This window comes from Hyperolius riggenbachi, chromosome 6 (assembly GCF_040937935.1).
Source record: "Hyperolius riggenbachi isolate aHypRig1 chromosome 6, aHypRig1.pri, whole genome shotgun sequence".
In the NCBI taxonomy this organism is placed as follows: domain Eukaryota; kingdom Metazoa; phylum Chordata; class Amphibia; order Anura; family Hyperoliidae; genus Hyperolius; species Hyperolius riggenbachi.
Window position 1 is genome coordinate 178,751,980 of NC_090651.1, and position 14,632 is coordinate 178,766,611.

The 14,632-nt window shown below is 43.8% G+C and overlaps 1 protein-coding gene across 3 annotated transcripts in view; it reads right to left on the reverse strand.

Moving 5' to 3' along the window:
• SERHL2 (serine hydrolase like 2) overlaps window positions 1–14,632 on the reverse strand; it is a 1,569,464-nt gene that overhangs the window by 794,731 nt on the left and 760,101 nt on the right. The gene's annotated exons all lie outside the window — the stretch shown is intronic.

The following is a 14,632-nucleotide window of genomic DNA, read 5'->3' on the forward strand; positions in this document are numbered from 1 at the left end:
AAAACATTATTTACAGTATATTATATGCAACCAGCATTTTTTTTTTTTACTAGACCAGCATTGGAAGGGTTACACAGGGCTTTAAAGTCCCTAGAGATTTCTGCAACCGAATCCGAACTTGAGTTAGATACTTTTTGTTTACAAATATGTGTTTATTATGACTCATCTCTCTCACTGAGAAGGAGCTTGGAGGACAGCCAAAGAGATGTATCTATTGATAAACAGTTACACACTAACTAAATAGAATGTAACCATCTGAATGTCTGCACGGAACTTAAAACCTCTGTGTTTAACCCTTCCAATGCTGGTCTAGTAAAAAAAAATGCTTTTTGCATATAATATGCTGTAAATAATGTTTTAGAGCAAAGTTGAAATGCAGGGTTATATTCCGCTTTAAGTTCTGCTGGATTAAAAAGTGCTTTTCGGTCTCTTTTAGTCCCTTTCCCCTACACTTTCCTAGTGATTTTGGTCATCCCGAGCTGCTTGGTTACTCTGCCTTGTCTCTGGATAAAACAGAAAAGGCTGCCATATATTACTGAAGGAGCCTACTGTTGCTACAGGCATTGTAAAACTCATTGGAGATAAATGTAATTGGAGATATACCCAGGAAAGTCTCAACAACAAAATATGACAAATGCATGAGCTGACATTTGGCAGGGCCCTCCTCCCGTTGTGCACTTTTATGCCACTATATGGAATCAGTAACTCGACAGCTATATTTATACCTGTGTAACATTGTTTAATGTTGTAAAGTCTCCTTTATCTATTGTACAGCGGTGCATAATATGTTAGCAATTTATAAATATTCAATAATAAAAAGAATTATCTTGATAATCATAAAAAGTTATCCATTTGCCTCTCAATATTCTCCTTAAAGAGAATCTGTATTGTTAAGATCGCACAAAAGTAAACATACCAGTGCGTTAGGGGACATCTCCTATTCCCCTCTGTCACAATTTCACCGCTCCCCGCCGCATTAAAAGTGGTTAAAAACAGTTTTAAAAAGTTTGTTTATAAACAAACAAAATGGCCACCAAAACAGGAAGTAGGTTGATGTACAGTATGTCCACACATAGAAAATACATCCATACACAAGTAGGCTGTATACAGCCTTCCTTTTGAATCTCAAGAGATCATTTGTGTGTTTCTTTCCCTCTGCAGCTATCATCCACTGAAGTGTCAGGCTGCTTCTTCCTGCAGAGTGCAGACAGCTCTGCCTGTATGTAATTCCTCAGTATGTGAAAGCCCAGCCAGCTCAGAGGAGGATTTATCCAGCTTGTAAAAGATAAGAGAGCAGAGAGAAGCTGCCCTAATTTAATTAACACACAGGCAGTGTGCATAAAGGGGCCTGGAGGGGGGAGATGCATCACAGAACCACAACACTGAAGAACTTGGCAGCCTTCCAGACACAGGCCGACAAGTCTGACAGGAGAGAGATAAGTTGATTTATTACAGAGATAGTGATAGTAGAAAGTGCTGCAGTAAGCCAGAGCACATTAGAATAGATTTTGGAACTTGTAGGATGGAAGAAAACCGGGTGAAATTTTTGTTACGGAGTCTCTTTAATAATTGCTGCTACTTACCATGTTCTTTGCATATCCTGAATAGAGTTGTGCAACCTAGTGTCATGCAGCACAGGCATCCATTAAAAAATAAAGATATTTTACATACCTCGACTTTCAAAATAATAGCCCGTATACAATTAACTTTTTCTCCTGAGTTTTCTCATAGGTGATATTTTCACAACTTGCAATAAATGCCTTTTAAACCACCAGTAAGCAAGAAAATACTCAAAATTATTTTGAAGTACTTCATCATCAACTTTTTGATACTTTTTCAATTGCAAAGTGCTGAAAAATTATTTTAGATACAAAAAGTAAAATTTTATCCAAGGAGAAAACTCAGGAGAAAAGTTGATTGTAAATGGGCCAAAAAGTTCAAAGTTGTGAAGGGGAGGGCTATTGGTAAATAATATGGCTATAATGGCAAAAGTAACAATCTCGTAGCTTAATTCCCTACAGAATACTTACAGAATGGGACAAGTAGATAATCTTATGATTAAACTATTTGGGACCAACATATAAAAGCCCCTTGTAATGATCTGCTCTGCCAGCTTTTTGACCATTTTTTTGGTCTGAGTGCTCTAGAAAAGCGACCTGTCTTCACTCTGTGAGTTTCAGAGCTGCTGTTCTGGTGAGGAATTTGCATCCACTTGTCATGCAAATTGCTTAGCGGCTTCCTTTGATGGCTTGCAGTATAAATAACATTTCCTCCCAGAATTCCCTGCTGGTCATTAAGGTTTGTTGCTGCTAACTTTCCTGGAGTCTCAGCCCTCTGCTCATTGCAGGCTATTCTTGCTAGCTTAGAGTAGTTTCCCTTTGGGAGTGCTCCTTGCATTCCTATTTAGTGCAGTCAGGTTTGTGTTATATTTGTACTGCCTATTCTGTCTTTCTTGTCCTTGCGATTGCACTGTCGCCAGCGGTTGGCGGTAGTGAATCGTTCTGTCTTTTCGTTGCAATTCAGCGGCGGGTGACAGAAAATCGCTTTGTCTGTTTGGATTGCACTCGCCCTAGCGTTAGAGGCGGTGGATCTCTCTGTATTTAGTCTTGGAGTTTAACCTCAGCTGCAGTTGCTGCTGGTTACTGGTTCTGTCTGTCTTGTTGTACGGATCGCACTCGCTCTTGCTGAAGAGCAGTGGATTCTTTCAGTCCTGTTCCTGTGTACAGATCGCACTCGCTCTTGCGGAAGAGCAGTGGATCCTATCTGACTTGTTCCTGTTGTCTGTCTGGTGTAAACGCTTGCTGTTGCCTGAGGTAAGCCAACCGATTAGCAAGCGTTTCTGTTATTTGTTTGTTTGTGTTTTCTGTGTTCTTTTGTTAGTCAGGGTTGGCGCGTTTTGTCTCTGTTGCGCTTTTCGTGTGGAGACCGTGCCATTAACGAGTTTTGTCGCTGTTGCGCTTCTCGTGCGGCGACCGCGTTTGTTATTTTCCTTGGCGTTCGGATTGTTATGGTTTGTTGTGTCTTTCTTACTACACCTATGCTCTGTCTTTGCTCAGTCTTGTGTCGCTATTAGCAATCGCCATTCTGGTGGCGACTAGATTGGTGGACATACATACATTCTGTCTCTGTGCTCACTCTCTTTCACTAGGGGCTATCTTGCTCTATATAGCTTCCCCTCGTACAATTCCTTTTTGGCATCTGTGGCGGTGCAGAGGGTTTATTCCTCTGCACTCCTCAGCTCCATCTGCCGGTGGGAATTCCCCTCTATAGGTGCATTGCACCACAGCTGGGTTCTGTTATTCAGGCGTTTGTGGAGGATTTCCGCAGTGTCAGCGCACATCTTGTGCGCTGACCACGGAGATATTCCACAATCGTTACACCCCTTAACGGGAATCTGAAGTGAAAATAAAGTTATGATATAATAAATTGTATGTGTAGTACAGCTAAGTAATAAAACATTAGCAAAAAGACAAAGAAATATTTATATAGCGCTTTTCTCCTGGCGGACTCAAAGCGCCAGAGCTGCAGCCACAAGGACGCGCTCTATAGGCAGTAGCAGTGTTAGGGAGACTTGCCTAAGGTCTCCTGCTGAACAGGTGCTGAACAGGCAGAGCCGAGTTTCGAACCCTGGTCTCCCATGTCAGAGGCAAAGCCCTTAACCATTACACTACCCAGCACAGATATTGTTTCCAGTACAGGAAGAGTTAAGAAACTTCAGTTGTTATCTATGCAAAAGAGCTTATCTGAGCTCCAGGACCAAAAAAAAAAGTCCTGGAAAGCACTGTCTTTTCAAGTTCTTATCTCAAATGTCTCTCATTGTTTCTTGTTTGTTTAAGGTTTTCCTGCAGAGGAAAGTAGAAAAGGTCAATAGCTATGCTCTATGAAATCATTTAAAATGCTGAGTGTGATGTGTAAACTACACATATTAGAGAAAGATGTAATGTTATAAAAAAAAAAAAAAAAAAGGTGTATAACTGAAAAAAAAATATGAGACTCTTTTCTTTGCTACTAATGTTCTATTAATTATCCGTACTACACATAGAATTCATTATATCATTTTTTTTTTCACTTCAGTGTCACTTTAATTGCCTAACGATTGCTCCACGCCAATTGGCATGAGCAGCGCAGCAGCCCCAGGACCACTCCACGCCGACTGGCATGAATAGCTCTGGGCAAAGATTGCAGTTGATTGCATGCACCGATGCACGTGCATCACCGCTTGAATGACTATCGCCACTAGGGACTGTTAGACGCCATCTAATAACACTGTACAGCGCTGCGATCTAAGGCAGCACTGTACTGGGGACAGCCGTGTGACAGCCTCCCTCTGGAGGCAGGGAAGTGATCTGCTGTCATAGGCTGACGCCTATGACAGTTGATCACGCTGATTGGCTGGCGGAGGGAGGGAGGGGGGATTAAAAAAACAAAAAAATAGGAACATTTATTAAAAAAAATAAACAAGGCAGGAGGAATCAGAGCCCACCAACAGAGAGCTGTGTTGGTGGGCAGAAAAGGGGGGGTCACTTGTGTGGTGAGTTGTGCGGCCCTGCAGCGAGCCCTTAAAGCTGCAGTGGCCTATTTTGTTAAAAATGGCCTGGTCGCTAGGAGAGTTTAAGACCGCGGTCCTCAAGAGGTTAAGAACCATAGCATGTATTTATCGTTTTGAGATACTTTTGTTTGCATTTAAATATCTTTGTCGTTTTTTTAAGTCTATCCAAACAAACAAGATATTGTCTTGTTTTTTTTTACCAGAACAAATATGGCTTTGTTTCTATACCACTTATTTATATTGATGCTGGAATTTTATTTGATTTTTAAGAGAAAAATTATGCAAAATGTGTTAAAAACCGAACAGATGAAACTAAAAAAATTTGAATATCATGCAAAAGTCCATATATTCAGTAATTCAACATAAAAGGTGAAACTAATATATAAAATAGCAACCCTTTGCAGGTGGTTTTGGATTTATTAGCTGATTAGAGACTGACACTTTGAGCCTAGAACATTTTCAAAATGTTCTAACGGTCTGAGATTTTGATCTTGGGGTTTTCATAAGTGATAAGCCATAATCATCAAAAGTATAACAAATAAAGGCTTGAAATATTTCATTTTGCATTAATAAGTTTATTTCATATATTAGTTTCACTTTTTAAGTTGAATCACTGAAATAAATGGACTTTTGCACAATATTCAAATTTTTTGAGTTTCACCTGTATATTATCTGACATTTTCAACCAAGAATATGTAAATATCTTGCACTGAAACAAAAAAAATCTTTGAAAATGTATTCTTCCATGTTTTCTATGCAGATATGCAAAAAAAGTGAATTATTTACATATTAGGTACATTGTAGGAACTGTGAAAAAAATGTGTAATTTAGCTTTTCAGTGAACAAAAGTGACAATGCTTATTTTCTGTAGTGTATATCACTTCTCTTGAAGCTCTGAGCTTCTGAAATAGTAAGATTACTGTGAAAATAACTCCATTCAGTAAACTAAACCCCCAGAGGTATCCATCGATGGGTGTGTTGATAATTTTATTGGTGACATTTGATGGGATGTAAAACAACCAAATGAAAAATGTATTTTATTCATTCAGATATTTCAGTTTTTTTGCTTTTTCACATACATGCTTTAGAGTATTGTGGAAATTCACCCCAAAAATGATTCAGTAAATCCTTCTGAATAAAATATCAGATATGTTTGGCTACATTGTTTCTGTAGTAAAAAGCAGTGTCCAGAAAAAGTTGTCAATAATTGAGCTTTTAAAGAGCATATATCACATGCTTGTATTTACCAGCATAGGGCGCTTTCAATGAAGTCTGAGGTGCAGAGACTGTGGAATTCCCGCTAAAAATTATCCCATTTAGAAAACTAAACCCCACAAGGTATTCATCTATGAGTGCATTGAAAAATTTTGCTGCAAAGATTATTGGTGAAATTTGATGGAGTGTATGGGCTGGTGCACACCGAGCGGCTTTTTGGGCGTTTTCAGATCCGCTTGCGGCTGCGGATCTGCTTGGTCAATGTATCTCAATGGGGTGGTGCACACCAGAGCGGCAGGCGTTTTGCAGAAACGAAAAATGCCTGGGTAAGGTATTTTTTGGATTGCGGATGCGTTTCTGCCTCAATGTTAAGTATAGGAAAAACGCAAACCGCTCTGAAAAACGGCACTTCAGAGCGGTTTTGCAGGCGTTTTTGTTACAGAAGCTGTTCAGTAACAGCTTTACTGTAACAATATATGAAATCTACTATACTGAAAACCGCAGCAGCAATCCGCAAAACGCTAGCAAACCGCCTCATAAAAATAAAAAAAAGCGTTTAAAAATCTGCTAGCGTTTTCCGGATCTGCTAGCGGGTTTTGGTGTGCACCAGCCCTATGAGAACAAAAAAATGTTTATTTTTCTTCAAATATGCCTGTTTTTCTGCTGTTTTACAGACACTATATACAGTACTGTAGAAATTCACCTCATAAATAATCTGACAGGTTTGGTTATTTACAGTGTACACCACTTTTAGGAAGGTTGGGATGTACTGAAGTTGTAAAAATCCCACCAAAATTGGGCAAACCACACCCCATAATGTATCCATCCTTGGATGTGTTGAACATTTTGGCTGCATAGATTGTTGGTGGAATTTGTTGGAATGTATGGGAACAAAAATAAAAATTGATTTTTTTTTCTTTAAATATGCCTGTTTTTCTGCTGTAAATTACTGTAATACAGACACAGTAGATTTTTTGGGGAACAAAATAGAATGTTACAGGACCACTATCACGAAAATCTTACAATTTATAATACATGTGAACATATGCAAATAAGAAATAGGTTTCTTCCAGAGTAAAATGAGCCATAAATTACTTTTCTCCTATGTTGCTGTCACTTATAGTAGAAATCTGACAGAACCAACTGCTTTTGGACTAGTTCATCTATACATGGGGGATTCTCAGCATTATAAAGACACTCCCTGAAAGGGATTTAACCATCCTGGGGTTCTATTAAGATCACCAGGCTGGCGACCGGACCATTTTTTTTTAATAAAAAAAAACTATTGCACGCAGCCAACTAAAAGTTGGCTGCATGAAAGCCCACTAGAGGGCGCTCCTGATGCGTACTTCTGATCGCCGCCGGCGATGAGCGGCCTTTCTTGTTTCGCTTTCCTCGTCGCCATGGCAACGAGCGGAGTGACGTCATGGACATCCTGACGTCAGCCGCCTCCGATCCAGCCCTTAGCGCTGGCCGGAACTGTTTGGTCCGGCTGCACTGGGCTCGGGCGGCTGGGGGACCTTCTTTCGCCGCTTCGCCGCTGCACGTGGCGGATCGCCGCGCTGCGGTGGCGATCAGGTAGCACACGCGGCTGGCAAGGTGCCGGCAGCAGGGCCTGAGCGGCAGCCTCCGGCGGTAATGGACGAGCTGAGCTCGTCCATACCGCCAGGCTGGTTAAACAAAGATGCTGGTCAGCCTCCATGTTTGTTGCACACTTTTTTTTGACAGTTGGACAGAGCAACTGCCATTCACAAAGTGCTTTTGAAAGTAAAGAAAACCCTGAGAATCCCCCATTAAGAGATGGGCTAGTTCAAAACCTGTCGGTTCTGTCAGATTTGTACTGCCTACTGTAAGTGACAGCAACATAGGAGAAAAGTATTTTATAGCTCATTTTACTCTGGAAAAATAATTTCTTATTTGCATGTGTTCAGATGTATTTTACATTTTTGCGATAGTGGTCCTTTAAGGAGTAATGGCAGTTCTGGTGGAATATTGGGGGAAAAAATTAAAAATGTAAAGAGGAATGATACTTCTGGAAACAATTTTTCAGACACAGTCCAGGTTTGCCAGGACACTGTGTGCAGTGATATTGACTGAGTACTAGGGCTGAGCTCTCGGATTCCGAATTTCGAGTTTGCCATCGGAATTTGGCAGTTCCGAGTAAGCACTCGAAACTCGAAAATTCTGCAATTCCGAGTACCGAATTCGTGTTTACATTGAAGTCAATTGTGCTAAATTCCGTGGTGAATTGTGAAGCCCCTTTACATGCTATCATCACCAAATTTGGCATGTATATTAAGCAGATGAGTAGGAACATGGTAAAAAAAAAATTGTGAAAAGACCTTATAGTTTTTGAAATAAACGATTTTAAAGTTTCATAGGAAAAATGATTTTTAAACTGTGTAAAATGACACTGCTGCAGTACAGGTTACTGCATTCCGAGTTCTGTATACATATTGTATACATTTCATGAAAACAGACAGCGTGGGGTCCCCCCTCCCAAGCCTCCTTAACCCCTTGCCCCCCATGCAGGCTGGGATAGCCAGAATGCGGAGTCCCGGCCACGTGGGGCTTCGCACCCTGAGCTATACCAGCCCGCATGGTCCATGGTATGGGGGGGCTCTGGAGGAGAGGGGCGGCCAACCTCCCCCTCTCCCCCAGAGCCCTTGTCCAATCCATGGACAAGGGGCTGTTCCCCACCTCCGGTGCCCCAGGAGGAGGTGGGGGCCGCCGACGTCCTGGGGGGTTCATGGTGCCATCCGGGGTTCCCCTTTAACAAGCGGACCCCGGAAGCCCCAGGAGAAATGAGTATAGGGGTACACGGTACCCCTTACCCATTTCAGCAGAGTTAAAAAAAAGAAATAAAAACACGACAACGAAAAAAGTCCTTTATTGTTCTAAATTAACCAGGGATACTTACCTTGGGATAATCTCATGCCAGTAACCTCAGGAGTGGTCCCGCGCCAGTATCCTCTTAGGACATCTCACCACCCTCCCACACTGAAGAACTCCCACCACTGAATGGTCACAGTCAGCATCTGCATCTGTATAGCAGAGGCTGAGAACACGAACATTTTGCCTTTAAAACAAGAAATTTCGGCAAACAGTGATGCAATCAAAATGGCCACTGGGAAATCCCCGATCGCTGGAGGCCACACTAGAGTGGCAAAACCAGTGATTTTTCACATAGATGGTGGGTCCAGGTGACCAGAGCAGGAGGTGCCCTAATCTCCTGGACCCACCCATTCATGTGAAATAACGCGTATTCTGACACTCTGAGGTGGCCTCCGGGGAACGGGGATTCCCCAGCAGCCATTTTGTTTATGACACTGTTAGCCAAAAATTCTTGTTTTAGCAAACAATTTTCGTGTTTCTAGCTTATGCAATACAGATTGCAGAGGCTGTCTACAGCCATTCATCCCCAGGAGTTCTGCAGGATCGGCAGGTGCGCGGGACCTCCTAAGAGGATAGAGGGGGGCACAGCGCAGGAAGGTGGGAAAGTGGGCACAGAGCGGCGGGGAGGGGGGGAAGCCTCCCCTCCCTCACCTAGGGCCCTCCCTTGCGCACTCCCCCCCACCTCCAGAATTCCAGCCAGCCAGCGGAACGGCTTACCGAGAGCGATAGCTCTGTGTGCCGCTGGTCTGGTATTCTGCACTGACACTGTCCAATCACGCTCTTGCAGTACTTCCTGTGAGAGCGTAATTGGACAATGCAATGCAGGAGACCAGACCAGCAGCGGCACACAGTGCTCTTCTCTTAGTAAGTGATTCCCGCTCGCTGCCGCTGCTGGCTGCAATTTTGGAGGGGGAGCACGGTAGGGGGACCCTAGGTGAGGGAGGGGGGGGAAGGCTTCCACTCCTCCCCGCCACTCTGTGCCCACTGCCCCCTCTTCCAGCATGGGGGCCCCCACTAACTGGTGACCTGCCTACCTAAACTGGGGACACCTATAGACCTGGGTATATCTATACTGGGGACACCTATATACCTGCCTACCTAAACTTGGAAACTTGGCAGCAAGCGGGAATCACTTACCGAGAGAAGAGCTCTGTGTGCCGCTGCTGGTCTGGTCTCCTGCATTGCATTGTCCAATTACGCTCTCACAGGAAGTACTGCGAGAGCGTGATTGGACAGTGTCAGTGCAGAATACCAGACCAGCGGCACACAGAGCTATCGCTCTCGGTAAGCCGTTCCGCTGGCTGGCTGGAATTCTGGAGGTGGGGGGGAGTGCGCAAGGGGGGGCCCTAGATGAGGGAGGGGAGGCTTCCCCCCCTCCCCGCCGCTCTGTGCCCACTTTCCCACCTTCCTGCGCTGTGCCCCCCTCTATCCTCTTAGGAGGTCCCGCGCACCTGCCGATCCTGCAGAACTCCTGGGGATGAATGGCTGTAGACAGCCTCTGCAATCTGTATTGCATAAGCTAGAAACACGAAAATTGTTTGCTAAAACAAGAATTTTCGGCAAACAGTGCCATAAACAAAATGGCTGCTGGGGAATCCCCGTTTTCCGGAGGCCACCTCAGAGTGTCAGAATACGCGTTATTTCACATGAATGGGTGGGTCCAGGAGATTAGGGCACCTCCTGCTCTGGTCACCTGGACCCACCATCTATGTGAAAAATCACTGTTTTTGCCACTCTAGTGTGGCCTCCAGCGATCAGGGATTTCCCAGTGGCCATTTTGATTGCATCACTGTTTGCCGAAATTTCTTGTTTTAAAGGCAAAATTTTCGTGTTCTCAGCCTCTGCTATACAGATGCAGAGGCTGACTGTGACCATTCAGTGGTGGGAGTTCGTCAGTGTGGGAGGGAGGTGGGATGTCATAAGAGGATACTGGCGTTGGACCACTCCTGAGGTTACTGGCGTGAGATTATTGCAAGGTAAGTATCCCTGGTTAATTTAGAACAATAAAGGACTTTTTTCGTTGTCGTGTTTTTATTTCTTTTTTTAACTCTGCTGAAATGGGTAAGGGGTACCGTGTACCCCTATACTCATTTCTCCTGGGGAGGGGGCGGCTTCCGGGGTCCGCTTGTTAAAGGGGAACCCCGGATGGCACCATGAACCCCCCAGGACGTCGGCAGCCCCCACCTCCACCTGGGGCACCGGAGGTGGGGAAGAGCCTCTTGTCCATGGATTGGACAAGGGCTCTGGGGGAGAGGGGGAGGTTGGCCGCCCCTCTCCTCCAGAGCCCCCCCCCCCATACCATGGACCATGCGGGCTGGTATAGCTCAGGGTGCGAAGCCCCACGTGGCCGGGACTCCGCATTCTGGCTATCCCAGCCTGCATGGGGGACAAGGGGTTAAGGAGGCTTGGGAGGGGGGACCCCACGCTGTCTGTTTTCATGAAATGTATACAATATGTATACAGAACTCGGAATGCAGTAACCTGTACTGCAGCAGTGTCATTTTACACAGTTTAAAAAACATTTTTCTTATGAAACTTTGAAATCGATTTGCTTAAAAACTATAAGCTCTTTTCGCAAAAATTTTTTTTACCATGTTCCTACTCATCTGCTTAACATACATGCCAAATTTGGTGAGGATAGCATGTACGGGCTTTACAATTAACCGCAGAAGTTAACACTATTTAATTCAATAGATATGCACTCGGAACACGAAAATTCGGATCACGAAACTCGGTTTTCGCATGCGGTACACGAAATTTCGACGAAATCGGAATTCAGCTGTTCCGATCAGCCCTACTGAGTACTCCCCTTGTCTGCTAAGAGAAAACCCTATGGATATTATTTGCAGCCGGTTTGTGGAATGTATGCAGGATAATGTTTCCCAGTAAGCAGGCACATTGCCAGGGCATTAGAACCAGGGCTTGTGCTCCAGATCTATGGTGAGGGTGCCCCGATTCCTCCCCTCCATGTGCCCAGTGCAGTGCCCTAATTACCGGTCCATTACTTTGGAGACCACGGCACCATTATGATAGGTGGCGCATAGCGCAGGGAGGACTGGCCACGAAGGGAAAAAGAAGCCGTGGCCAAGCCCCTCTCCTTTCCACGCTATACTCACGCTGTTCTTGGCACGGCCCTACATGCACCAAAGTGTGGCCTGATGACTCTTACATACCACAAGCTGCTCGGAGCCTGACACAGGTTTGGGTGGAGGGAGAGAGACTAGGGAGGTCTGGATACAGCCTTGGAAGAAACGCTCGTTAGCACGAAATGGCTCCTTCCCTGCACTCACTGGATGACTCGCCTCACTACTGTACCATCAATGTGTCAGCCTCTTTTTTTGTCAGAAGCTTCATTTGTGTTGTGCTAATGGAAATCGAATAAACGTGGGCTACATATGTCCTGCAAGCAGTGCCAGGTATATGTTTTTCCTCTTCCCTGGAGCATGTGAGGTCTAATGGAGATACTGACTTGCTGCATAAAGTCAGGAGTCTCCTCTTATGTGTGTATTTATATTGTTTTCTGCATTTCAGGGGTATTTTAATAATGTTTCCTGCATTTTTCTTGTGTGTGGTAATGCTCTATGCATTTCTCGTCTGTGGTAACACTCTCTGCATTTCATACATGTCATGTAACTGTTTCTGCATTTGACATCTACGGTAACTGTTTCTGCATTTGACATCTATAGTAACGGTATCTGCATTTCCATTATGTGGCATAACAGTTTCTGCATTTCACATGTTTGGTAATGGTTTCTGCATTTGACATTTGGGGTAATGGTTTCTCCATTTCACATCTGGGGTAACAGTTTCTGAATTTCATATGTGGCATCATGTTTGTTTGCTAATACTGAGTTTGGCCTCTTATTTGTTTCAGAACTGCCTTCATTCTTAATAGCATTCCTAATATTTTGGTCAATATTGACATCACGCAGTTTCTGCAGCTTTATCGTCTGCACATCCATGATGTGAGACCAACACATCGGGGGGAAACGCTGCTTTGTTATGTGTGTTTTTTCGGGAAAAATGCTACCTTATTATATGTGTGTTTTTTGGAGGGAAAGTGTTGTCCAATTATCTTTAGGGCTAGTTAACAGTACTCATGTGCCTGTTCATATCTCTGCATTGTAACAGATCACGTTATTCTGACTCGCTGCATGCAGGCTTTCTATAAAACTTTATGTCCAGTCTCCATTGCAGTTCACACTCATTATAATGTATGTGTTGTGCAATGGATCACTGTGAATCCACCACTAACTGTGTTTTGGGGAAAAAAATCAAGGCCCTGATGAGTTTCACTGTTACATTAAAGGTGGCTACACTCACGTCATTTTCAGGCACCCACGTCATGGCCACACCCATTTTCACCACAGCAAGCTTCACTCACCGCACTCTACCTTTGTCTTAACTTTTTTGTACCAATAGTTTGACCTACACGTGGCCAGATATGGCTTCATAAGCTGGTTGTTTAAGTCCACACCTCCCATGTACTAGTTGTACTGGTGAACACATCATGAAAGCATGTACATATCCTTTTTATATTTATATTTCACAGCCAGAATTTCTTTGCTGCAAAAGTTATCTGACTCGCCTCTTTCAAGGTGCTTGTTGACTAGCGCCTGTGGGGAGCCTTCCTTGTTCTATTTTATTGTACCACAGGCAAGAATCTCATGGCTGAACAGTTGTTTAAAAAGAGGTAAGCTCATATAGAAGTTGTCTAGGTAGAGATTATAGCCATTATTTATTAATGGGGAATTTAAGTCCCACTTTCCCATTTGTGCGCATGTAATCTAGGCACCCAGGAGGCTGTAATTGTCTGTCCTTCTCAGGGGAGGACTGGGACCTTTTGGCCTGGGGGAAAACAGGAACTAGAGGCCCATTTTCACAGAAGCCCCAGCCCAAATGACATCACATATATGCTGGTAGTCACGTGGGAAATACAGCAAGGACACTCGAGGGACAGCGTGACAGGTAAAGTATAAATGCACTTGCACCGGGGGCACATAATACATTTTGAGTTACAATGGCCAGGGTTTTTATCTCTCAGACAAGTCCTGCAAGCAGCCCTTCTGGAGTCTAGGGACTGTCTGCCAGCAGCCCTCCTGGAGTCTAGGGACTGTTTTGTAAACAGCACTTCTGGAGTCTAGGAACTGTAAAAAACATTTTAACCTAGAAAATATTTTATGTAGCTGTGCACATGCAGTTAACAATGGTGAGAGACCAGACATATTTTTTTCCCATGGACCCTGTAGGCAAGCCTCTGCTCTGCATCATGCTGTGTATATTTACCAGTTTGCTTGCCCTCTGTAATTGGGCGTTTATTTCCCTCAGCCAGCCTAGTGGTTCACATTGCCTTATACAAAAACCTGAATGCCCCAGGCATTGTACCAGCCCTAAATTATTAAATGAGAGGCAGCCTGGGGGGAAATCTCCCCCCTTCCCCCCTGGCCAGTCCTCCCCTGGTCCTTCTCCTTATAAATCCTGAATGCTCAGGTATAGACAGTGGTACTCTCACAAAGCTTGTAAAATTTGACACCATACCTGGTGTGTTTGGATGGTATGTATTGCTTTATGGCCAGACATCCAGTAAAATGTATGAGGGATTCATCAACGGAAATGGGTTTTTTTTCCAGTGTGTATACCTTTGAAAATTTTGGGAAAAAAAGAATTGATAGGGTGTCAGATTTTATAAAGGCAATCAAAATTTGGGAGGCTGCGGGTACATAGTGGGCATTATCATTAAGATGAAAAACATTATGGTGAGAGAACACGTTCTCATAAAAAGAGTCTCATATCTTACATATAGTTGATCATGAAATCTTGCTTAACAGGCTACAAGAGTATTGTGGCAAAGAAGGAATTGTTCTCCAGTGATTCAACTCCTTCCTGGCTGAACAGAAAGGGTAGGGGGACCTTTCTTTCCAACCCTGTACCACTAAAATATGGTGTACCCCAGGGTGCAATATTATCCACTGT